At 39.8% G+C, this 26027-nt stretch overlaps 1 pseudogene across 1 annotated transcript; it reads left to right on the top strand.

Annotated features, from left to right (window-relative positions):
* Positions 1-5503: 5503 nt before the first annotated feature.
* LOC149028283 (putative inorganic phosphate transporter 1-7 pseudogene) lies at positions 5504-8009 on the top strand (annotated as a pseudogene). Its single transcript, XR_016169944.1, has 2 exons — positions 5504-5805; positions 6173-8009. The product of XR_016169944.1 is annotated as a putative inorganic phosphate transporter 1-7 pseudogene (transcript).
* Positions 8010-26027: the final 18018 nt, after the last annotated feature.

The following is a 26027-nucleotide window of genomic DNA, read 5'->3' as shown; positions in this document are numbered from 1 at the left end:
GGCGCGGCGGGGGGGGGGGGGGCGGGGGCCCCCGCCCCCCCCCCCCCCCCCCCCCCCCCCCCCCCCGCCCGGGGCGGGGGGGGGGGGGGGGGGCGGGGGGGGGCCGGGGCCCCCCCCCGGCGGGGGGGGTTGTTTTTATATAAAATAAAAATATTAAAGGAGGGGGGGGGGGGTTTTTTTTTTTTTTGGGTGGTTTTTTTTTTTTTTTTTTACAAAATCTTGTTTTAATTTTTTTTCTCGCCCCTATCCCCTTGGGTGGGGGGGTTTTTTTTTTTTTTTTTTTTTTTTTTTTGTGGGAACCCCCCCCCCCCCCCTTTTTTTTATAACTCCGTTTCATATACCGTACAATATTACTCAACCATATTGAAAAACTAACCTACAAACATTTGCGAGAGATCGGATAGTTGAATGGAAGGTTCCATTGAGAAACCCCTAAGGCCTAGGCAACATTTTGAGACAGAGAGACTCTATCACTGAAAGTCTCTCTGCGTCTTCTTCTTCGTTTTACTCTTCTCTTCCTCCTTTCTTATATCTCCTCTTTACTTCTCAGAGATCTTTCTCCTTTTTCTGCCATTTTACTTGGATTTGAAAGTTTTGATGCCACGAGCCCATTTTGTAGCCTCTAAAATTGCTGTTGGTCTGCATCATCGCAGCCCTTGCAACTTCTATTGCCAGAGCCCCTACCGCAACATCATCCGTCCACAGATCTGACGAAGGAAAAATCACCCGTTGCCAAAGCACTAACCCATTAGCTTTTTTCACAAAGTCAAGTGGTGAAACTTCCCGGCATTGGTTTTTTCTTTTTCATTTTTGCTAGCCCATAAGCACATTGGGTTTTCATTCCCTGCAATTCACTTTATGTAATTCTACTTTTCCTTCATCTGTGATCAGGAATCTCTTAAGCCGTGGAGTGTGATTCTGGATTGAAGTTAAGAACACGTTCAGTCCAAAGCTAGTAGTGAAAGGATTCGTTGTCACACGAGTCTAATGAGTAATGACAATGCGAGTTCCGTTTTTTTTTTTTTTTTTTTTTTTTTCGGAATTGCTGATTTTATATTGGAGTGGGTGGGGCTTTTAATTATTCACGAGGGGGCTTTGAAAAATAATCTTTCCCTATAAGGGGCAGTGCATCTAAGCTGAATCGAGGTGCCATGTTCCTCTACCAGAAGATAGCATGGTAGGTGATTTTGCAGGCAGTACTAAACATACCCAGCTATAACGATGGACTAATTTGGAAAAAAAAATCTTCTGTTGTGCACAGTTCTCTACTGTGCACAGCAGTGGACAAAGATGCCAAACAATAGTTTAAAATTTAAAGCATGATTTCAAATTTAAAAAGTCCAAAATAGGTTTGTAATTTTTTTATTTTTTCAGCCTATTGTTTGGCATCATTATGCATTGTTGTGCACAAGAGAGGATATTTTCCCGACTAATTTGGGCTCACAAACACAATGTAATGGATCATGGGGGTGTTATAAACTTTTATAATGAAGCTTTGAGGTCTTTCTAAAGCTTGATCATTCAAAGCCCATTGGCCCATAGGATCCACAACCAATCAAGTAGTTTTTATTAGGAAAGTTACAAAATTAGCTACTAATGAGTTTCTATCAACATAAGTAACCACCGTGAAATTTAGTCGTCAAAATTAGACAAAGTTGAGTTTCAGTTTTCAAAAGTAACCACTACAATGTTCTCTCCTCTCACTAATATCAATTGACATTATTATCCTTGCCAGTTGCCATGCCCCTATCGACTTTCAAGCACAAAGCGAGTTCTTTGCTTGAAGGGGGAAAAAAATCCCAATTCAGATAATCGGAAGACTCGGTTCATGCTTTGATTCATAACGATGAGATCAAGACGATGACATTCATGGCCACCAATCCTGCTTTCAAATTGCAGACGCTCATGGGTCTGACTCTGTTTCTGTCGCCGACGACGAAGATCACTGCACAGATTGAGGAGGATGAGAATAGTGGCTTTGTGATTTCTTGGTGCGGGAGTGAGTTCTTTGCTTGAAGACAGGGTTCTATCTCTGAATCTGGGAAGTCTTCTATGGTTCGTGCTAGGAAACCGCTCATGGAAGACCTTCTAGTTGTTGAATTTGGATCAGATTCTGACGAAGAGGATGCAGGAGGTTTAGACACTGATGTGTGTTCTAGATATTAGATCGAGCACGGCACGATCTGGGCCTTTCTCTTTGTTGAGATTGTCTCCGTTTGGAGGATCAGAGCGATGCAAACAAGGATTCTAAAATGTAAAACAAGGTTACCAAGATAGATTGAATCATTGTCTCATAAAATGAGAAGGAATAAAAACAGAGCAATGAACGGGCATCCTTGTCTAAAATTTCATGTTTTACACCTATAGAATAGAGGTTTTACTTTGAGAGAAGCTTTGGTCCCCTAAATGAGAAATTCGACTGCTTTGTTTCTGATAGGTTTTAATGGGTCTTTTTGTCGGGTAGAGGAAATAAGAAGAGGGAGAAGCAAGTGAGGTGAAGAAGAAACAATAACGTATTCACCATGGGTGATCAGGTTTCTAAGATTTTCGAAGCTTTGGATGTGCAATGCACAGGAATGTCTATCTAGGCAAGAATGACGTCGAAACAGGGATGAGGGTAAAATTGTCAAAGAAAGCTTTTACGCTGCGTTTGTTTGCAAATGTGAGGTGGGAAAAAACAACATATGGGCCCATGTGTATTGGGGTGAGGGAGAAGGAAAGAAAATGAATTTTGTGGAAAAATGTTAATTGTGGGTCTTACTTTTTATTTTGTTTCACATTTTTTCATAAAATCCCACATATTTTGTAGGGTTCATAAGTTTTCTTAATCTCTAACTTTCCCACACCAAGCAACCAAACAAATTACATTTTTTAAGATTTAAAGGAAAAGTTTGTTTTTTCAAGAATTTTCAAACTTTTTTTCCCACCTCACCTTTATTCCAGCAAACAAACATAGCCTTATTACAAGAATACTCTGTTTTTGGTTTCGTAAATAAAAACTCATATGAATATATTTTTGTAAACTGAAAAAATGTGTGGACAGTTTTGTAAAGACAAACCTAATATTGTCTAATCGTGTAATTTTCCATGTGTTTTTTTTTTTTTTGAATAAGGAGCTTGTATTAAAATAGTAACTAAATAAGAGGATAATCTATAGTATGGTTTTCCAGCAACATCATTACAAATAATAATATCCAAACCAGGAGGTAATCCTCTCGGGTCAAATTGTATCTCACCAAGAGCTTGGAGAAACCTTGCCAATAAGTTTGCTCATTGGTTCAACTCATGGACATGGTGTGAAATGAGGCAATCCCTACATCTCCGTTGAAGTGTGCGAATGTCATCAACCAAAGAATTTACATACCAGGGAACTCTATGGGAACCCAAGATCATAAGAGTGGTCTCATGAGAATCAGAGCGGATTTGAAGTCTTCGAGCACCACTCTATAAAGCATGCTCTAAACCAGCCTTTATGGCAATTATCTCCATAACTAATACTCGGTCCTCATGGATAGCACCAGTAATAGCAAAGATGATAGCACCACTGTAGTTTCGCCCAAAACAACCATAGCCACCCAATCCTTCTCGCATAGAGCCATCACAATTCACACATAACTAGCCAACATTCGGTGGTTCCCATTTCAATACTTTAGGAACCAAAAGTTTAAAATTGACTGCAATGCCACACTTAATGAAAAAGTCTCTATTTCGTGCATTATCGGAAACAAGCTTAGAGATGCCGATGAAGCGTCGCTGAGTATCCATAATAATCTGTCGGATGATGCCAATATTACTGTGACAATTACCTTGAAGTGTGCATTTATTCCTTTCCACCCACAACCTATAAATGCAACAGCATAAAGAGAATTTTCTAACTCTACTAATTATATCATTGCCAACAAAATGATCCACTGTCCATTGCAATTCTTCATGCCAAGAAGCTCTTGGTTTTAAGGAAAAACCATTGAGAGAGAAAGGATTGACTTCCGCACCTCAATTGAGAAGGTGCAACAAAAAAACAGATGTGACTGAGATTCAGCCTCATTACCTCAAAGAACACAAGTGATTTCAATGCGATTGTTCCACGTCGTGATCACCACCTTGGTGGGTAAACAGCCAAGGGCAGCTAACCAAGCAATAAAGTTGAAGTGAGGATGGCAATGAGAACTCCAGATAAGAGCATGCCAAGGGACTTTAAGCTTAGGAAGGCCGTTAGCTTCATAAGCCGAAGACAAGGAAAAATATCCGCTGTTGCATGGGGCCCAAACCATTGAGTCGCATAGAAGTTTAGGGTGAAGCTTAACCTTGAGAATGTCATTCCATTTACTCAAAAGGAGAGGGTCATGATAGTGAGGCGCCATGACCCATAGTCATCTAACAGAACCCTCACAAGATCCTTCTTTCTCCTTTCCAATGCTTCAACTATATCAGAGTATGTGCTCTTTAGAGGGCCATTAGGTGCCCAAGGATCATGCCAAAGTAGAGTATTCTGCCCATCATTAAGGCGAACTTGAATGCATTCATCATAATGTCACAAGTCATCAAATTGCTTTGAAAGTAGAAGAAAATCCACTAGGGGTACTTAGAGACCAAATGGAATCCCTTTCCAACCGATGAATATAAGAAGCCCAACAAGAGGGTTGATTATAAGTGAGGTTCCAAAAATGACGAGCAAGAGTAGCTCGGTTCCACTCAACCAGGCTTCGCAGCCCTGAGCCATCTTCCTCCTTAGGGCTACAAATGGACTTTCACACGACTCTGTAAGACCCATGATCGTTTCCACCCTTCCATGAGATTTTTATGTTAGGCTTTTTCGAAGTCACTCTGATAGTTGGTTTTATGTGGAAATGGCGGGAAAGCAATGAGAAAGTGAGCATGTGGTTGTTACCAACCTTCTAATGTAATTGATGTATAAGATTCTACACACTTTTATAAAGGTTTCATTCATTTTATTTTTGGCTTCTTCTGCTGCTATCTCCTGTGTCACCAACCTGGTTGGCCTTGCTAAAACAAATAATCGAGAATTCTTCTGTTGTTTCCATTTGGTTTTGGGTTTCTTCATCTCTACTTTCTCTGCTTTTTCCACCCTCTTTTTCCCGCAGCTTTCAATCTTACTAGTCGAGACAAACATTCATTAGAAACAACGCAGATTGATCTTTCTTAATCCGGTTTAAATTTTAAATGATGAAGAAACATGTGGCTACAGTTTCTCTTGCTTACAATTTGCAACCACCTGGAGCCTCCACTGGTCATTTTCCGAACTCTTTATATTAAATTGCTTCGCTGATGAAGGTTTTTAAAAGTTCTACCATTTAACTATTGCTCCTCATTTTCCCAGCCCCACCTCTCGTCACCTTATGGGACCTCCTGGCTCCTGTGCCATTCGCAAAATAGAAATGGGTCTTTGTTTTCGTAACTCATCTGTCTTCCTTATTTTTTTTGTTTTTTTGTTTTGATCAGATGTGTCTTTCCTAATTGATTGCTTCTACGTCTTGCCTTCAGGTTTGTTTTCCTGCCCAGACTTTGGGGGAACCAAAGCATATACTTTTGGGGGAACCAAAGCATATACTTTCCACAAGGTGCCCGGAACCCTTTTCAGCCTCCAGCTCGATCGCTACTACGGCTAGGCAGCGCCACTGGAGAGCGAGCTTATTCCCTTCCCCACCGATCCCTGTACTCTCTCTCTCTCTCTCTCTCCGTCGTGACCTATGAAAGCATTCTAGAACCGTTCAAAACTGGAGAGTTTTTCCCCCTATACGGTTTGGCATAGGAGGTTAGCAAAAGAGCGAAAAAGGCCCTTACAAGGTTCGTTTACATCTGGTTGCTGGATAAATTTTCTACTTTTCAAAGTGCAGACTTCTCATCGGCCATACGGTTTCTGCAACTTTCTAATCGTCTTCGTAGACTCTACTCTTCAAAAACATGACAAATTACTTATCTTGTTTCAGATTATATGAGCTTAATTTTGAGTTTGAATTATTGGGTTTTTGTTCTCTCCCGGGTTTCCTGCTATTTTCTGCAGTCGTTGTCGTCATCTACTTAATTCATGATATATATGAATGAACTCGGTTGAGTTTTCGTCCAATCACGTCGAGCAATTAAGTGAACACCTGCATAATTGAATTAGTTAAATTTTTTTAGTCTAATTCCTTCTGTTTTCGTTTCCTTGCAGCTTTCATTCAAGGTGCTTGAATTGGGTTGCCGAGTTGTATTAGTCATCCCATGGCTGGGCAGCAATTGCAAGTGCTTAACGCACTTGATGTAGCCAAGACACAATGGTACCATTTTACAACAATCGTTATTGCTGGCATGGGTTTCTTCACCGATGCTTATGATCTCTTCTGCATCTCATTGGTCACCAAATTACTCGGTCGGATTTATTACCACGTTGATGGTGCCTCTAAGCCAGGATCATTGCCCCCTAATGTGGCAGCTGCTGTTAATGGTGTAGCGCTCTGTGGCACACTTGCTGGTCAGCTTTTTTTCGGTTGGCTAGGTGACAAAATGGGTCGAAAGCGTGTCTATGGTATGACCCTTATTCTCATGGTCATCTCCTCTGTTGCCTCTGGGCTGTCCTATGGACGTACAGCAACGGATGTCATGGCCACACTCTGTTTCTTCAGATTCTGGCTTGGTGTTGGTATTGGTGGTGACTACCCACTCTCTGCAACTATTATGTCAGAATATGCCAATAAGAAAACTCGTGGCGCATTCATTGCTGCTGTTTTTGCAATGCAAGGGTTTGGAATTTTAGCTGGTGGGATGGTTGGAATCATCTTATCAGCTGCTTTCAAAGCCAGGTATCCGGCTCCGTCTTATGAACAGGATCCAATTGCCTCAACAGTTCCTCAGGCTGATTATGTATGGCGCACCATATTGATGCTTGGTGCATTACCAGCTCTGCTTACCTACTACTGGCGAAGGAAAATGCCTGAGACTGCTCGTTATACTGCTCTTGTTGCAAAGAACGCCAAACTAGCTGCAGCAGACATGTCTAAGGTTCTGCAGGTTGAAATTGAAGCTGAGCAGGAGAAGATAGAGGTGACGGAGAAGGATAGGTCATCATTTGGTTTGTTCTCTAAGGAGTTTATGCGTCGCCATGGGTCGCACTTGCTTGGAACCACGTCTACATGGTTCTTATTGGACATTGCTTTTTACAGTCAAAATTTGTTCCAGAAGGACATCTTCAGTGCTGTTGGGTGGATTCCCGCTGCAAAGACCATGAATGCACTTGAGGAGGTATACAGAATTGCGAGGGCTCAGACACTTATTGCCCTCTGCAGTACTGTTCCTGGGTACTGGTTCACGGTGGCTCTAATCGATGTCATTGGGCGTTTTGCAATTCAAATGATGGGCTTCTTCTTCATGACAGTGTTCATGTTTGCACTGGCCATCCCCTATCACCATTGGACTCTGAAGGAGAACAGAATTGGGTTCGTCGTCATGTACTCTCTGACTTTCTTCTTTGCAAATTTTGGGCCTAATGCAACCACATTTGTGGTACCGGCAGAGATTTTCCCAGCTAGACTTAGATCGACATGCCATGGTATCTCTGCAGCATCAGGGAAGGCAGGGGCAATTGTCGGAGCATTTGGGTTTCTGTACGCAGCGCAAAGCCAGGATCCAACAAAAACTGATGCAGGGTACCCACCAGGCATTGGAGTCAAGAACTCGCTGCTCATGCTGGGTGCAGTTAACCTCTTTGGCTTGCTTTGTACATTTTTAGTACCTGAGTCAAATGGTAAATCTCTAGAGGAAATGTCAGGTGAGCACGAAGTTGATGAACCTGGGACCAGTGCAGAAGCACAGCAAGCAAGTCATAGCACGACTGTCCCATTACTAGATGATCACACATAAGATTTTCAGGACCGGAGGAGTGTCACTTTGTGTGTAGAATTGGGGAATCCGTATGTGCGTGCGTTGAATAGAAGGAGCTCTCTTGTTTCTCTTGTGGTCGTTTGCTTTACCCTCCTTGTCTCAGGGAGTGTTTAAGGGGTTGTATGGTAACCATTCTGTGCCAAAATTCCCACTTCAGCACAGAATCTATTTTTTATGCTTCTGTGCTGAAGTGGGCAAATTTGGCACAGAATCATTGCCATAATCTTGTATGGTAACCTACAGATGCGCACGTTTCTCTGGCCCATCTTGACACAGAATCTTGTATGGTATGTACAAAGTCAAAGTATAAAATGGGCACCTTTTTTTTTTTTTTTTTAATAAAACCAAAATAAAACTAAGCTAAATACAAATACAAATACCACTTAAGAACATCAAAACCAAAGGATGTCACCAGGCTCTATCTATTTATAGAACGGTTTTCATTATTTGTCAAAACAAAATTAACAACATGAATCCTGTGGTCCCTCTCCCTGACTTCGGTGCTCTTCCATTTGAGCTGGTTCTCACCTCAACCATGTTGGATCATCCAGTGTCCCTTTCTCCCTCTCCTACCTTCCTCATTACTCTCTCCCCATCTCCTGCTCGCCCCGGTCCTCCAAACAATCACATTAACATCTCTTTGGGTATCTGCATCACCATGTTCTCTACATCTTCTAACCATTTTACTGTAACACATTCCTTCATACCAACCTCCTGGCTGCGCATTCGGCCCAGGTCACCTCGTTAGGACTCAGTCATTTATCTTGAAATTTTGGAACAGAAATATTCAGGTTCTAATCCACAATCATTAACTTAAAGTAGGCATAATGACTGAAACTTTCAGGGACAGACATGAGTATATATATTATTCATACCAGTAGGTGGTTGGGCATTTCTTGTGAGAGCAATCATCCATATTGTTCCTTAATCAACTCCTTGAGGTAACAAACGTGGGGCAGTTAACTGCATTGTGTTGGCTGTCACAAATAGGCAACATACTATGGAGACAATCTGAGGGTGGGGTGGGGGTGGGTGGAGAGCTAGATCATCTGTTTACATGCATACACTGAGCGTTTTTCTTCAAACAATGTACCAGCATTTGCGGAACGGTGAGATCACCAATGACCCTCTAGATATCACTGCTAACAATCTTGATCTGTTATCCTACTTCATAGATACCCTCATAGCGAGTGTGTTTCTGACCACACTTCACTTAGTCCTTCAGCTTTCCCTCATCTTCTAAATTTCTATAATCTTGCAACAATTAGTAGGCTAGTCAGCATATCTATGAGTTCTTTTGTTATAGAAGGCATATTGTATCTTTTCATTAGGTATTTCACCACATATAAATAACAGCATGAAGTCTTAGAATTTGAAGATACTTCCAACAGGCCAGAGTGGTTTCTATCCACTCCATTGATGGTGTCTCTTGGATGCCCATAGGACCATAACCATCACACAGATTTCTGGTCTGCATCAGCACAACTCCAGTTAAGATGCACCCAATTAGTTCCAATCCTTATCACAAACCCAATCCTCGTTGTGGATCTAGTGGGGATTGGAGGAAGCAATCGTAGCTGGAAATCTGATATGTTATACTACATGAACAAGAGGATTATAGATGGTGAAACAAGACGTTAACTTAACTCTGTTGGATTAGTTCTATGCACTAGGATTTCAGACCCATTTAGACGACCCCGTGGTACCATCGTTCATGCTGTTTTCTTAATTTAACTTATCCCTTGTTTTAGTTCTCACATTTTGTAGAACTAACTTTTAGGAACCACCAGGCTTTATAATTCAGTCACATGCTCGAATATCAAATAGAACTATCACTGCCAAGGAATAACAGATACCTAACTCTACTAGGATTTATAGCAACTTGGACTCAATTTTCTGCATTTTACTGCATCAGGGCTCTGTTTTTCTGAGTACAACTGGATGCTCAATGATTCTCCAAAATAGGAACAGGGATTTATTTTCCTAAGTCGAATGGCATCAGGGTCTTGGTTAGATTATACCATAGAGAGGTTCTGGGATGGAGGAGTTTTGTTGCTGTGGGACAATACAGCAGAGGGTATGCCGGTATTCTCTCACTCCTAATGCTTTTGGCTGATTAGAGAGCTCTCACTTTTAATGCTTTTAAGGCTGATTAGCAGAGCTCTCACTTTTAATGCTTTTGGCTGATTGCGAGCTCCTCACTTCCCATTTGGATACTCCACCAAACATCACTGAGTCCCTTTTCCAAACTTCAACAAACTGATGCTGGGCGTTGAGTCAATGAACCAAACCTTGTACCAAATCCCAAATGATACCCAAGATCCAACTGACCTAAGTAAAACGGGGGAGTCCAACTTTAAGAACACGATTGAATCTTTTAGTTTAGAACCATAATTCTGTTAATCATCAATCAATTGCCACCCACAAGATCTCAACACACACAATGAAGAATCCAAGTATCATGCACTAAACATGAGATCTCAATATCCCATGGTTGGTGTCTCGCACGCATCAGACCTTCCATAACTCTGTTTGTAATCTAACAATCAATTTCCACACACTAATGAATCCAAGTATCATATCCAAACAATTAGGTCTCAATATCCCAACATATTACTCTCAGAACAAACCAATGTTGACAATCAAGTAGTCCAAGACATAAAATCTTGCATTTCCATTTCAGTCATAGGATGCACCCTTTGTGCTCCGTGTAAACAGAAATGAATTTAACAATATCAGAAATAGAGATCAGGTTTTCTTATTCAGACAACTATGTGCTATGAACAGTTGCAGAGACAGGGCAAACATCGTACCTCCACTCACATTGACGAGATGAGAGTGGGTTGCGCGGCTTCGGTTGAAGAGCGATCAGATGCATAGACAGGGCTTTGCTTGCCAGGGGCTTCAGCTTCTGACAGAGAGTAGTTTGCAGTACGCTTCCAAACAATAGATCGGCTGCATGCGCTTCCAAACAGAGGTTGGCTGCAGGATGCTTCCAAATAGAGGATCGTTGCAGTGCTTCCAAACACGATCGGTTGGGGCTCGTTTTGGAGTCGAGGTTGAGAGAGTTGGGAGAGATGAGAGAGATGAGAGAGCGAGAGAGGTTGCAAGCTTGGGAGGTTGTGGAGATGAGGGAGACGAGAGAGATACGAGGGTTATCTAGGGCTGCGAGAGTGAACATTGAGAGATGCCGTTGAGAGGCGGGTGCAGGTCGATTGCAGAGAGTGGAGAGTGATGGGGTTTAGGGTTATCGATGAAATTACATCGATAACCCTGGTCCGTCAACGACAAGCTTGTGCCCGCATTTTTACAGAATTGCTTCTGTGCCCGGCTCCCATTTGGGCTTCTCTGGCACAAGGAAAGTGTGCCTTGCCTGGTTCAGCCAGTTTTGCTGACCAGCACAAGTTGACCGGTTTACCATACATGTTTTTGCTGATTTTTGTGCCAAAGTGGGCAAATGGCACAGAATAAGTGTGCCGGAATCGTTACCATACAACCCCTAAGTTTCTGGTTTTGCCAAGGATTACTACAAAGCAATTTTTCTATTTTCTTGGTAAACGACTACGAGAAAGCAATTATAAAATGAAATTTCTACTTTCTTGTACTCTACTCTGTTATGAATTGCTGCTTTCATGTCTAGTATGAATATTATTTTTCCCCCAGTCATTAAAGGGAACTGATCTTCTGTTAAATAAAAGAAAATTGAAGTAGGGAAGCGATCTCATATTGGGCTATTATAGTGAAGCTAATTCATTTCTTAGGCTACCCAGTTCTGTATTGGAATTGCAAGCTAAAGTTGCGTCACCGACCAAGCCGCTGCAATCCCTGCCCATCTTATACCAAGGTTCGTGATTTAAGGTCTTTGTGATGATATTGGCATATTTTTTTGGTTAATTTTGCTCACTGATTTGCTGATTAGGTTAACAAACTTGTTAATCAGGTTCGGCTAGGCTATGTGTGCATATATTTGATAATTTCTTAGGTTAAATGCTATGTTCTTAAGATCTATTATTTGTATTATTATCTAGATTGATTAATTGGTATATGGTTGCTAACAATTTGCCTATTTGGGTTGTTGTTTGTTAACATTGTTAGATTTGGCAATGTTTTGTTGCTTTAAATCTTTCTAGATAATTTGAGGTTTTGTTTGATTCAGTTTATTCCTTTGTTTTAATTTGTGTATTCTGATTTTGTCAGATTATTGCTTAATATTGGTTAAAGTTGAGACTGAGAAGGGGTTGGGTTTATTTGGGGAGGATTCTCCTCCTAATGTGATTAGTGAAAACCCTAAGTATCTAGATTTGAGAGTTCCAATAGAGAGTTCAAAGATAGATATTGAAAGTTTGATGGGACTGGAGACTTTGGTATTTGAAAAAGAAAGATAAAAGCCTTGATGGCCCAACAAAGATTATTGGGGACTATTGATGACCCTGATGCTTTCTTTGAAGGCATAGACCTATATTGAGGATTGAGGTGATGGAGAATGCAATTGTTTAAATGCTCGAAAACATTACTGATATTGTTATTAGGTGTCTTGGTGATGAAGATAATACTCCTATTAAAGTGTAGATAAAACTTGAACAAATTTACCAGAAAAAGAATTTAGGTAACAACATCTATTTGAATGGAAGAAAGATTGTATGGCTTCAAAATGGATTCTGTTATTAGTCTAGACCAAAATCTATACATGTTTATGAAGTGGTTTAAAATTTGGCTAGCACAAGGGAGAAAAGTAAATTAGATAACTAAGATTTGTCTATTATATTGTTGAATTTCTTTCACAATGATTATCTTGTTGTTAAGAATTCTATAAAATATGCTTGTCAAAATGTGACACTTGACTATGTATTGAGGATCTCAAGAATAGATAGTCAGAATTAAGGGCTAATTTGTAATTTGGCCCGCTTGGTTTGCTTGAACCTAGATTGAATCGATGCCAACTTGTTCGGTTTAGGCATAGCTATTTATACTTTTGGTTCGGGTCATTTTTGGGGTTAACTTATAATTGGGTTATTTCACATTGTTCTTCTTCTTCTCCACGAGGTTAGGGTTCTCCAAGAACTTTGTTGCTGCCGCTCCTTGATTCCTTATCCACTAATATGCCAAATAAGTGGTTGAGAAAACAAAAACACAAAAAAATTATTAAAGTTTTTTTAATTTAAAATCAAGCCTTTAACCACAACCTTCTATTTGGTATAAAATTGTACTACTGTGCACTAGAGAGAGATGTGCACAGTAGGAGATTTTCCCCCGATAATGGATACGTATCTGTCATTGAAACTGAAACTAGAAAATGGATTTCCAATTGATTTCTGAAAACACTTATTCAAAGCTGAGACTGAAACTTGATAATGGAATTTCAATTCCTCCTAAATAAAAAATCAGAATGTGTTTTTTTTTATCATTAAAAAACCACAATCATAACCGTACATCAAAATTTCGCCAATGCATGCTAATTGCCCATTCTAAAATTTCATCACTTCAACTGGCTCTATCTACTTGTAGACGGAAATGCACGATCTTTGTGAATTTTGCAAAGATAAGACCATGGTACCAAATGTCGGCGACATATCGCCGACACACGGCGATATGCGCCATGTCGGGGGGCGATCGCACCCCGCACCGACTCGCAGCGGTCGATAATCGCCACTTCTCGCGATGGGTCGGATTTCGTCATTTTTTAATTTCTCTCTCTTCTCTCTCTTCTCCGGCTTCTCTCTCTCATTTTTCGCACTTTTCACTTATTTTCGTCCGATCTTCGACATCTCGGTTCTTGCTTCCTTGTTGGGTATCCGTTGTTTCCGTCGTTTTCGCCGGATCCGATTTTTTCGCAACGTCCTTCTTATCCAGTAATTTTTCACAATGCATGCTATATGATGTTGGATGATTTTGAATTAATATATGTTGAATACCATGTCGATCTCGATTTCACGGAGTCGGATTTTTTTCGTTTTTTTTTTTATTTTTGTGGGTAAAATGATATTTTGATTATCTTGTATGATTACTTTTTAAGTGATCGGTGGTTGTATGATGATAGACATATGTGGAACTCCGTGAGCCGATCTATGGACTCACGGAGTCGATATTTTTTGACCGAATAAGTTATTTTATTTTTCAAAAATATCCTGATATTAATAAAAATATCAATAATTATGAATGCAAAATAGGGAAAATGGGGGAAATGTTTTGAAAATTATGGAATAATTATATAAGTATTTTTCAACTGTTGGTTGTGTTGCCATGTGGCTTCATCGCCGGTTTTGATATGGGCTTATTTTTATAATTATATCATACATGCAATATTCATAATTTCATATATGATTGTTTATATGTGTATAAAGTATAAACAATTATAATGATGTTGTTATTTGTTAATGTTATTTGAATGCACATCATCATGTCCTGTGGGTGGGAGTCGAGGGGCTGTCTTCCTGTGGTGGCGAGCGGCGGGACGGGGTCAGGCGGTCGGGACAACCGAGAGTCCGGGGGGGACTAACCCACATGGCAATATTGTCGGCTATTGATGGAGACAAAATAAACCGAGTGTAATTTTTGTCACAAAAGAATATACTCGTGTGGCATCGTAGGTTCAAGGGTCACATCACTGGGAGTTCAAAGGATGTGACTAAATGCACAGAGGCCCATCCGATGTAATCAAGTTACTCGGGATTTACAAAACAAAGGGGAAGAAGAAAGATGATCGAAGGAAAGTCAATAGAGCACTAGATGATGCGGTGCGGGGCCGTCATCATATGTGGATGATTCGGATGATGATAGGGATGTTGATCCTTTGATGTGGCGAGATGGGGAGAGGGATATCGGCGGGCCTGGCGAGGCGCGTTGCACCATCGGGGCGGGATATGGCGAGCTGAGCTCGAGCTGGTCCATCTGGCCTCGGGGCTGACCTTCGATTCGGGGGGGGGTGGTGTTTTGGCATGTTTGGCGATCCGAGTCGGCGGGCCCCTCTACATCGGTTCGACCGTTCGGTCCACTACCACGGCAACCATCCGATTATCCACGCCGTCCGGACCCACCATGGGCAGATCCTGTCATTCGGAGGGGGCCGCGCCAAGATATCCGGTGCATGGAAGGTATGGCAGAGGTAAGAAGGCAATGTCAAAGTGGATTTATTACAATCACATCCCGAACACGCATGGTCCATACTATCGATATGATTGATACTATTGCGGCGCGCCCGGGATATAGTGGTCCCAACCCTCGAGTTGATGACCACCCTCCTTCAAGAGGAGAGCAAGAGCTGCGGAGTATATTGATAGTATGAAACCCTTTTGGGATACTTATGGATGCACCATCATGTCCGATGGATGGACCGACCCGCGAGAAGTCCATCATCAACTTCATGGTATCCGTGATTGGAGCTGTCTTCTTGAAATCGGTGGATGCTCTGGTCATCGGACCCGATATTCATGGGTCTCTGCGGATGTGATCGACCGGTTGGTGGAAGAATGTGGTGCAAATTGTCACCGACAATGGCTCCAACTATAAGAGGCCGGTGAAGTGTTGATGGCTTCACCTGATTATAACCTTATGTGGACACCTTGTGCTGCACATTCAATTGACCTAATGTCAAGGACATTGGAAATCGCATTGTCCACAACACCGTTGAGAGTGCAAACAGGTAACCAACTTCATCTACAATCATACGTTGCTTTGGCAATGATGCGGAGATCATGTGGAGGTGAGTTGGTGCGACCTGTCCGACAAGATTTGCGACAAATTTCGTCGCCTTGAGCAGATGCAAGATAAGAAGTCGGGCCTCGGATCCATGTTTGCATCGCGAGTGGTTTGATTGGGGATCCAAGTAAGATAACTATCTACTATTTCATCTTATAAATTATTATATTTATATTATGAGTTTATGATTATCTTGTATGATATTTATTGTCTATTGACTTAATGAGTTTGTGATAATTCGGACGACCAATGGGGCGCCGCGCCAATATCATCTCGATGATTTGAGATGTGTTTCGTAGTGTTGCATCATAGATCCTATAGTAAGGTCTTGCGTATGGTGGACTCTTCCTTGAGGGGACCCACTATGCCCCACTTGTATGCATCCCTTGGCGTATGAAGGATGCTATAAAGGCGCAAACCCTGAGGACATCGGGCTTTCTTAGATATTGTCGATGCACGATGGACTCATCCGTGCATCCTCTTCATAGGGCCGGTAAGTAAATATTATGGGTTGTTGATTTGTAGTTGTAGACTTGTAGTCTTGTAGACTTGTGGGCTTGTAGAATTGTAGGTATTGGTACTTTGGTAGTTGGTACTAATTTTAAGCTTTTTAATTATGCAAAGATATTTTCTAAACCCTAAGTATCAATATAGTCAACATTTAGGGTTGGACACAAACCTATTGGATGCCCCGATACGGTGATAACGAAGTTGGAGCCAGATGAGATGGTCCAATCATTTTGCCACAATGAGGTGAGACATTGGGAATTTCAAACGATTAGTGAGTTGTATTAATTGTTTAAATAATTTAGATAACCAATCAATACTAATGATTGTATTATTGCAGATCAAATTGTTTAGAGATGCATTTGGGTCTTTTAGTGGAGCTGTGTCAGGCGGGGAGAAACCATGGATCCGGGTTAGATACTTATATAGTTAGATCCTTAGGGCTTAGATGCATAAATGTTTTGAGTCTTTTGACTTTTGAGTTTCTAACTTAATGTTTTTGTGATAATGCGGCTGAATGGTGGTATCTCTATGGCAATAGTTCATCAAACTTACGAAGATTGGCGGTCGGATCCTGTCTCGGACTTGCTCGCCTCTCGGATGTGAGAGGAATTGGAGTACATTCAGCATGATCCACTCCCGAGGAGGAACCGGTTGGGAAGCCGGCGTCTAAATGACCTCGTATTTATTCACTATAATATGAGGTTGAAGCTGCAATATGCCAGGGAGCGGGCTCGGGAATGAAAGGCAATACATCAATCTCGATGATATATTTGATGTTGCCGAAGATGACCAAGATCCCCTCACTCGGTGGATGTTGGACGGGGGTGAGCCGGTATTGGACCAACCTCGGAGGGAGGCCCGACCCGGAACTAGCTCAAGCTGCGGGGGTTAATGTGGGTGAGTATATGGCCACCGAAGAGGGTCAAGCACATGCGAGGCAGCTGCCACTGCGTGAGGATTGGATGATGGCACCGGCACGGAGGAGCCGCAGGACAACACTCCCGATGACACACTCTCACCTAGTCAGACTGGTGGAGATGATGATGGTGGTGGTGGTGGTAGTGGTGGTGGTGGTGGTGGTGGTGGTGGTGGTGGTGGTGTGGTGGTGGTGGTGGTGGTGGAGGAATTGGAGAGCGTATACATGTTCCACTACCAGAGACACAGAGCCCCCACCCGATACCCGGGGAGAGTCATTTTGATCATGCCACTCGGGATTATGATCATGGTGGTGAGTATCGCCGTGGTCGGCAATATCCCGATACGAGGCCGAGCCACCATCATAGGGGAGCTGGCCATGACTATGTTAATCCTTGGGATGCGGCGATTGCGTCAATGGGGTCCATGAGCTTGGATGAGTCCGTAGGCTCCACACCGGGTTATTGGCCTACGGGTAATTATGGTGTCCCTCTCCCTCCTTCGATGGCGGGATGATATGGGAATTAGTAACCCCTCTAGTTCTTCGTATCATGGGAGCTATGGTGTCCCTCTCCCTCTTTCACAATCGAGTCATTCGTACCAACAAGGGCATCCGATGGCATGCGCGTTCCTTGGCCCTATTCTCACTTCCCTCAAATTGGAGTTCTCACGGCAGTGAAGATGACCGCTATAGAACTCAGTGAATGATTACTTAGACAATTTTCAATATCGTATGAGATGGGATGAGTATGTGAATTTGTTGGGGGGCATCAATGGAGACAATCCGAGTCGGAGGAATTCGATCCACCTAGGCCGATCTTGGTCCGAGCCGAGAGTTTCGATTTTATATGGTTGGATGACTTTATGTATTACGATTTGTACAATGAATTGTAGACTTTATATGATTTGGTTTTATGAGTTTCCAGGTTTTTAGTTTCGGGGCTTTCGTCCGCGTATAGTAGGACATGGGTCGATTAAGAACATTAGTTTAGGTAATGTTTTAGATCAAAATAACACTACCAATGTGTTTATTAGCCTCAAATTAGGCTACACATCAAATTTCAGGTCAAAATGACTAAAAAAACCCATCGAAACAGGGGTTCGATTTTTCATCGAACCCCTACCAAAAGTCGCCCGACTTTTGGCGAAATTCCGGCCGTGTCGCCGTGTCGCCAAGGAGCGACACGGCGACACGGTCCGAAATTTCGAACTATGGATAAGACAGAGATTCTTTGACATGTCTTCATCTCATGCAAATGGACCAAGAGAATCTGGGCGGCAAGATCTCTTGGATTGCGACCGGAACACTAGCACAAAGATCTATTTTGCACTTGTGCAATGAGTTCCTAGTTGGTTTTCAACTAAACAAGTATAAAAAATAGTGGTTCTTTTCCGCCTTTATGGCTACCTATTATTTTATATGGCAAGAGAGAAATAATTTAATAATAAAAAAACTTAAGCCCAATCCCCATAAGATAATCACAAATATTAGCAAATGGCTTCTCGAGATGAACATAACACCCTTCATTGATAAAAACCCAAATAATATATTGCACAACCCACAACATGAGTATACAATGCTAAATACTTAACTCTTTTATATTATTACGTGCAAGGGTATATAACCAAGCTTTAAAGATAGCAGGATGGAGTGTGAGACTTATGGAGCATGGCAAATTTGTTTTTGCTAAGGCAGGGTAGCTAGAAATAAGCAACTCCCTGGAAGCGTTAATAAGACACTGAAGGAAGGCATAAAATACACAAACACAAGCACAAGCTGCATCAAAGAAGTATGGATTAATGATGTGAAGGCAACTCCTCTCTTCTATGCCCCCACCCAAATTGCATTGGCCTATTCACCTAATACCTGATTTGATAGATGTTAAGTCCACATTGGTTAATGCCACATTCTGTAATTATAAGTCCCCAACACTCCTTAACTCTCTTAACAGTTTAGCTAGTAAGTCTATTAGTACTTATGCCCCAACCAATAGACAAGGTAGTTTTTGCTTCATACAAACCGACGACATATGTATGATGCTTAATCAATAATTTATATATGTTTCTTTTCTTTGCTAAAAAAATGGCTCTATCTGGGCCTTCGTACGCTTAGTTACCAGCCCATCATACATGTATTTCTACTTAAGAGGCAAAAGCCCAGCCCAAATCCATATCCTCACAATCCACCCCTACACTCTTGAACCAAATCCATACCGTCCCTAACCAATCAAACCCCCCGGTTGGTCGATGGGTTCTTCACCAAGTCTTTGTCAGAGCATTGAATCGATGAACGTCTTAATGTGAGATTTTTATCTGCTCTTGTTCTTACACGGTTCTATTTCCTCCTATTGCAAGAAGTGAAGAGGGGGACAACAGACACCGAAACAAGAGGGAGAAAAATAAGGGATGAAGTGGTTAAGAGTTGGAGTAATCGTAACCATAATATTAGAATAAGACATGTGTCCACGATCTAATGGCCAACCGGAGGGAACAGGACCGTGTCATAACAAGAGTGGATAAAAGTCCCCTAATGTGGGGCCAACAATAGGCAAGGCCCTCCTCAATCCAAATAGCATCAACTTGTACCCAACCCATGGATGTGATTGATAGACATACGTCTTTAGAAATATTACCTCAATCTTTAGATGTGATTGATGGACATGCGAAAAATAGATGGTTCACATGTTCACTAATACCAAGTGGGGATGGTAAGATCTCTTGTGGTGGACTTCTCTGCTGATTAGGAGGTTCACAAGTTTCGTGGCCAGGTCAGGGTGTACATGTAAAAAAATCTTTTTTTGAATGAATGTAACTTTCCAATTGCTTATGGGGCTATTCTGTTTCTAATAAATCTAATAAAATAACTCCTTGATTCGTTGTGGATCCTACGGCCCAATGGGCTTGAGTGATTCCTCAAAGCTTTCATTATAAGCCTATAACACCCCCATGATCCATTACTTCATAATGGTGGTAATGGGATCATTATGTCTCTCACCCCAAATTACAGAAATTAGTCCATCCTTATAGCTGGGCGTGTCTAGTATTGCCTGCAAAATCACATACTATGCTATCTTCTGCAAGGTTTAAATTATCCCACGATACCATACGATACTAGCCGATACGTATCTACATTTGACACACGGACGAGTCCATCCGTCTCTATAGCTGGGCCAAACATTGTCGTTCTAGTATGTGCCTGCTTAAAATCACATGACCATATGCTATCCGACTTAAACCTTGATCTCTGGTTGAACAACATGGCACCTCGATTCAGCTTTACATGCAATGTCCCTTACTCACAAAGTCTATTTTTCTCAAAATTCCTGGGCTGGTACATCTCTTAGTGAAAAAGTCAAAAGTTCGATTCCTATTCATCGGATACATGGATTCTCTTCACCCAACTGTCCGTCCTCTCACCTCCCCCCTCGCATCTGGGTGTGCCCGTGTACCATGGTTAGACTTATGTCAAGCCCTTTGTGAGGGTGAAAACATGGAAAGACAACCTGCCAAGGTGGAAAGGATCTGTGACAATGAATCCTCCTCACTGCCAGCTATGGGCTGAAATGAGTTCTTAACTTCAATCAAGAATCACACTCTGCAGCTTAAGAGATTCCTAATCACAGATGAAGGAAAAGTGGAATTACACAAACTGAATTGCAGGGGATGAAAACCCTACAACGAATGCGGTTTGTTGTTTTGTTTTCTGTTTTAGTGGATAAGCATCTCAAAAACTGGATATTAAAGAAATCTCTCTCCCAAATGTTAGTAGGTCAGTTTGTGGATACACTTAAAAGAGTAATATTGTATGATATATGAAACTGCAGTTATATACAATCCAATACAGCCCATGGTTTTCACTTATAAATAATGGACAAATTAAAAGGCCTAATTACTTACTTAATTAACTAAAGGCAATCAGTTGATTGTTGGCATTAAATTATGAAATTATTAGCACTATCCTAATCCAATATGAAGAAATTTAATATAAATTGAAGAACCTAAAGGGAACTAGCTAGCTATCAAAGTAGTTGCAGAAAAAGACAGGAAGGAATCATGGAAACCAAAAGAAACTCCAAATTAATTCAATATGAGCTGGTGTCTCTAGTAGACAAGCTGGTCCTACAATCAAAATTAAACAGTCCAGAAATACATCACCATCCTCAAGACCCACTCTCAGATGAGAACAAAATTCATCACCTGTAGATTGCTTTTTTGCAGCTTAACTCTTTCTTAGATCAAATCTAGATCGAGGTGGTGGTGGTGAGTCAGGATTCTGGAGAGCAGCAGCCATGAAGGAGTCAATTTTGAATATATATATATAAACATCTACATGAGCTAACTGGGCAAGTGTACGTGTTGCTTTCTTCTCTAGCTAATTAACACGTAATTAATCATCCCATCTCCACTCAACTCTCTGCTCTCCAGTGTCCAAAATATAAAGGACGAAAGGGATACTGGGTCCATATTGCTAGCTAATGCCGCCATTAAGAAGGATAAGTAAGTTTTAATTAAATTGAACAGAACGGGAGGGATGTTTATGGAGGATATGTCTTCACATTTTGATGATATGGATTCCACATTGATATTTATTTGTTCTTTTCTGACTTTATTATGTGTCTTCCTTGCTGACAAAATTAATTCTTCAATGCGATCTGTTGTCTTCTTGGCATGTGTCCTGAAATCAGATAGGAGATATTAATGTCACCTAGCTTACAAATGAATAGGATAGGACAAGGGATAAGTGTATTAAAGTGATACTTCAAATGTTTATTTTTTATTTTTTTTCTGAGCCAGTTTATGTGAAACATCGACAAAATAATCGTTTGTCAAACTTAAGATGTTTGATGGCCATTTGTCAAATTTAAAAGTTTGGAACTCAATCTTATACGGGTTCATCTGAGCCAGTTTATGTGCAATCTCGACAAGATGATCGTTTGTCAAACTTAAGACATTTGATGGCCATTTTCCTAATTTAAGAGTTTGAAATTTAATCTTATATTGAGGTTCTTCTGAGCTAGTTTATGTGCAACCTCAACGAGATCGATCGTTTGTCAAACTTAAGATGTTGATGGCCATTGTCAAATTTTTAAGTTTCCATATACACGGTTTACATTTATTTGGAAGGAAGATGATCTTGATGTTGGATGGTATAGCGGAGGACATTAAGCCCCTTGCTTTAAGTTTAGAACACATTGAGTTTGTTTTTCCACGACGAGATGTCGACACAATAACAGATATCTTGACACTATAACTATTGTGTGTGACAAATTGGCTAAAATTGATTCCATGACTCTATGATCGTATAACATTAGATTCTGTAAAATTTCTACTAAACCCCACCCCTTAAAAAAGTGACAACATTCCTATGTAGATTACTATTTTCTACGTTAACATTATCATTTAGACATTCATATTCTCTCTTTCAAAATTTTGATTGGATTGTTTGTCTTCAAGCCTAGGATAGTGATAAAATTGACGTTTAACTAGTGTATTATTAGGTTACTCTTCCATTAAAAAGGGATTGATTAGAATGCTTCAACCATCAATCAATTTTTTTTTTTTTTTTTTTTTTTTTACTTTTTATTTTATTTAATCTCACTTGATATGCCTTTGAGTGAAACTCGTATGCTGTTCCTCAGTATGAATCAAATTTAAGTGGTGCGTGGAATTAATCATACATACAATGACTTTGTTATAAGTGCCCCATTAATTACCAAATATTCTAGATAACTTGACTATCTGGGTTGATGCCATTAAAGGCACTCTTGGGAATCCTTTATTAATTACAAGAAGAAGCTATCGAACATGATTGGCAATGAAGCAATTGCCGAATTATCTACTTCAAGAGTTGAAATAGTTGAACCTAGAGCACTGTTGAAAATTCATGCTTACTTCGATTTTGCAGTCTTCTCCAAGATTGAAAGTTTCTCAACTTATCATACAATTACTAAGTTCACTATTCAACTCATGTCGTTGTAATTGTATTCCTTTTCCAGTGAAAACCATAAGGAATCAGTCATTTTACTAGGTAAATCAACAAGAATTAGCCAATGATGGGTTAATAAAGCAGTTAAAGGCTCTACCTCCCATGGGGAGGACTTGGGTTCGCACCCATTCGGCGGCATTAATTTGAGGTTGTAATCGTGGTGCGTGCAAGCTGGCCCGGATGAACCTCATAAAAAATATATATATAAAAAAAAATTAAATTAAATTTGGCCAAAAAAACAACCAACAAGAATTCACTCAAATGAACAAAGGCTATGAATGAGGAATTAAAATCTCTTGATAAAAATAACACCAAGGTATGGTTCAATTACAGAGAGAGAAAAAACAAATAATTGGTTGTTGTTGGAGGGTTTACGAGACCAAATATAAGTGTAATGGTAACAGTGGCAGAGCCACGTTGGAGTCTTGGGATCGGGGCCATGGCGTCCCCATTTTTTGAAATTTTAAACATTCCTATATTTTTTTTTCTTTATTTCTCTCATTTTACATGTAAAATACTACTATTTGGCCTCCTATAAAAATTTAAGATAAAGATGATGGGTACAACTGTCATTCTTAATCATTATCTATTGGTTATCATTATACCCTTAGTTTTAAGGAATAAAATGTTAAATTCTAATTAAAAACTAACTTACGATCCATGAATTTTTCCCTATATATTCTCTCATATTTTCATTCCTATTTTTTCTCACACATCTCACAAAATATTGGAGTAGTTAGCAAGCAATGAAATTTTCCTATATCTTCTTCTCAGTTATCAGGTATTCACTCTCTCTCATACATTCACAATTTTTTTAGTATTCTTTTCATAAAGCATAATTTATTATTATTATTTTTTGTATTTCGTTGTTCTTTCTTTCTCCTAAAATTTTGATTCTACTAATAACAATTTAAGTCTCGTTAGAATTCAGCCATTGATTTTATCAGATCTAATCATAATCATTGATTTTTTTTTTTTTTAATCCTAAAATTTTCTCTTAAAATTTCATTTCCTATTAATGGAAATTTAAATCTCATTTAGAAATTCAGCCATCAATTTTATCATATTTAATTGTAATTATTTAATTTTATTTTTGAATCCCTAAACTTTCTCATAAAGTTTTCGATTCCTACTAATAGAAATTTTTAAGTTATTATTATTATTATTATTATTATTATTATTATTATTATTATTATTATTATTATTATTATTATTATTATTATTATTATTATTATTATTATACTATTATTATTATTACTATTATTTTTTTATTATTATTATTATTTTTTGTATCTAGATTCATCCGGGCTAGCTTGTGTGCACCTTGATTACATCCTCATGGGGATGCTTGTCGTCCGCAAGGGTCGAACCCATGATCTCTCCACTGAGAAGTATGGATCTTACCACTCTACCGTTGGATGTTTAAATTTCTGCCATTTAATATCTATCATTCAATTTTTTTTAAAATTAATTTAGGATAAATTGATTGTTTATCTCATATTTAATTAATAGACTTCAAATCTATCTTCTTCTTTTTTATAATTTCTCTACAATTTCTTTTTTACTTTTTTCTTTCATGATTTTTTAAAGTTTTTCTCTCACAATTTTAGCTCCTACTTTTATTTTAATATATATTTTTTATAATTGCTTAGTCCTCTTATTAATTTTACCTAATTTTTTACAGTAGACCTCAAATTAAAATATAATAAAATATTATAAGATGGGACCCATTGGCCCACGTATATTCGGTCCCCATTGTTCAATCCTAGCTCTGCCCGAGATAAAAGGTACTCCAAAACCTATTGTCAAAGGATATGCTTGTAATAATAAGTAGACATTGCTTTTGTAGAAAAAAAAAGTAAACACAATGTTAATAGCTGGTCACTTTTCTAAATAATTGTAGAAAATACCATTTTATAAAGAGACATATACAAAATGATTTTGATATATAATGGCCAAAACCATTGGTTGGATGAGCTGCCACAACGGATGCCGATGGGTCTTTATCCCAAATTTTGAGTTTCTATTAACTAATAAAAGATGAGGATTGCCAATGGTGGATTAGTAAAGCGGTTAAAGGCTCAACCTCCCACGGGGAGGTCTTGGGTTCGCACCCATTCGGCAGTATTAGTATTCTCATTCCCATCTATTGCGAAAAATCTTGGGTTTAATGAAACCCTAAAATTGATGCCATCAGATATATTATTTTCTGCACCAATAACCAAGTTGAATGAGAATACATCAAAATACATGCTAAAATGGATGGCATTGAGTGAGTAAATTAAGAAAAGTTGAATTTGTAGAAAAATACATACAAAAATTAAATTGAAGAAATTGGAGGGATTAAATTAAGATGGAACTTGGAGGAGAGAATATGGCAAATGGTGAAGAAAATACCAGAGCTAGTGAATTGTTCAGAGGGTGAGCTTGCCCTGTTGTTGTGTGGTGTATATATTCTTGTAATTTTCAAAGTAGTAGTTGTTGTTATATTTAGAAAAATGGATGGAGGTTTTTTGCAATTGCAAGGGGATACGTCATGCCATTCGTAATCACATTATTAGTCTCACGCTTAGTTTCTTAGTTATTTATTCCCCTCCCTCTTTCTTTCTTTCTTTCTTTCTTTCTTTCTTCCTTTCTTTATTCCAAATTGCATTGCACGCTAAGGAGGCAAGGAAGACCACCAGGTCCAGGTCCAGGTCCAGGTCCACCACCACCACAATACAAATATACAATACAAACCCGGGGGAGAGAGAGAGAGAGAGAGAGAGAGTGAGAGATGCACGCACTTATCTTGTATTGTTGAATTTATTATGATTATATATATATAAGACCAGTGGATGATCTGATCAAAATATATTATAGATAAACTGTTTGGCATTTCAAACGATACGATAACTCAACTCAACTTATACGACTATAGTCGAGTCGAGTCGGTTGACAAAAAGCCGTCTGCTTATCTGCCACTTTCTGGCGTTTTCTTTGTGTGGGACCACCACATCCACATGACCACGGATCCCCATCCACATGCCCCTCGTCGTCATTC

Source organism: Hakea prostrata, chromosome 1 (genome assembly GCF_041222555.1).
Source record: "Hakea prostrata isolate BN-2017 chromosome 1, UWA_Hpros_2, whole genome shotgun sequence".
NCBI lineage: Eukaryota > Viridiplantae > Streptophyta > Magnoliopsida > Proteales > Proteaceae > Hakea > Hakea prostrata.
Note: the sequence above shows the minus strand (reverse complement) of the source record. Positions and strands in the feature narration are given on the sequence as shown.